Source organism: Eucalyptus grandis, chromosome 2 (assembly GCF_016545825.1).
Source record: "Eucalyptus grandis isolate ANBG69807.140 chromosome 2, ASM1654582v1, whole genome shotgun sequence".
NCBI lineage: Eukaryota > Viridiplantae > Streptophyta > Magnoliopsida > Myrtales > Myrtaceae > Eucalyptus > Eucalyptus grandis.
This window is the reverse complement of record NC_052613.1, coordinates 58,328,903-58,330,592: the sequence shown is the minus strand read 5'-3', so window position 1 is coordinate 58,330,592 and position 1,690 is coordinate 58,328,903.

Sequence of the window (1,690 nt, the reverse complement as noted above, 5' to 3'; positions counted from 1 at the left end):
GGCTTCTCAAAGGTTTATATTTTCAAGACAAGGATTTATGGCATGCTACTAAAGGTTCTAGACCCTCTTGGGGTTGGCAGAGCATCTTATTAGGTCGGGAATCTATTGCTGATAAAGTTTTATGGTCTGTTGGTGATGGTACTCAAATTAAAGTTCGTGAGGATCCCTGGTTACCTAGTGGTGTTATTGGAGGTCCTGCTCCTAGGGATGAACCTGTCTGGGTTGTTGGTTTTATATTATTTGATTCAAACACATGGGATACTTCTCTATTATCTCAGCATTTTGATAACCGAAAAGTGGAGGAGATATTATCCATTCCTATTCGACCTAATTGCACCCAGGATAAACTAATATGGAAAGGAAGGTAGGATGGTATTTTCACAGTTAAAAATTGCTACAATCAGCTTAGAGCACAACAATATAATACTAATTCTAACCAGGCCTCATCCTCTTTTCAGCCACCCCGCAGACTATGGAATGCAATCTGGAAAATCCGAACTATGCCTAAAATAAGGGCTTTTCTCTGGTCTATTTGTAGTAATGCATTAGCGACTAGAGAAAATCTATATAAGCGTCATATTTTGACAGAGCCAACTTGTCATCTGTGTGATCATCATGTACCTGAAACCCCAGAACACCTTTTCTTATCCTGTCCTTGGACCTACGATGTGTGGAGGCATCCAGCTCTAGATATCAAACTTTCTACAACAGCGGTACATCGCATTGAGGGCTGGCTACTTCAGTTTGTTGATAGTAAGAAGGACTTACCGGACTTGGGTACAGTTGCGCTCATCCTCTGGCACATCTGGAAAGCTCGCAATGATTTCCTATTCCGCCATAAACAGCCGGATGCTGATCGAGTTGTGCTGCTGGCGATCGTGGAGACCCGTTCCAAATGTATTTTCACTTCCTCGAAGCCGTGCCCTTCTTCGCAGCTGTGCCCTGTTTCAAATCAGCATATGTTCAACCATCGATGGCGCCCACCAGATCCTGGAGTCATAAAAATCAACATTGATGCATCTTACCTTTCACCCTCTGACGAAGCTTCGGTAGCTGGGGTGTGTCGGGACTCAACGGGCCATTTGATTGATGGATTCGCCTCCTGCGTTCAGGCTTCCTCGCCCGCAAGCCGAGGCGATCGCCCTAACTCGCGCTGAAATTTCTTCTCCAGCGAGGTCTTGAGATGGATCGGATCATCCTGGAATCGGACAGCTTGGTTTGCATGGAAGCGATTCGTGATTCTGGAAAACGCCCGTGGGAGCTTCGACCTATCCTCGACGAAACCCTACGATTGAATCTCCGGTGCCCTAACCTTCAGCTCATTCACTGTCATAGAGAGGCCAATGCTTTAGCGGACTGTGTTGCAAAGGCCCATCGGGCCTCTTTACTTCCGCCGAATTGGGTCTTTCGAATACCCCCTTTCCTGCAAGATCTTGTATTATCTGAACTTCATGTAAACCCTTTGATGCGTGCTTAATCTATGGTAGTTTTCGACCAAAAAAAAAAAAAAAAAACTTTTTTTTTTGTCACTGGTTTTCAAGCTTAATTCATCATTGGGATATCTCAAATTCCAATATAAATGCCGCCTAATGCCGCCCCGCATTCTAATTTCTTTTGTCAAGTGGATTTGTTGTAGTGTAGGAAGAATGTGATATGTTATTTTCTTCAGAGCTTTCATGGTTCAATATCT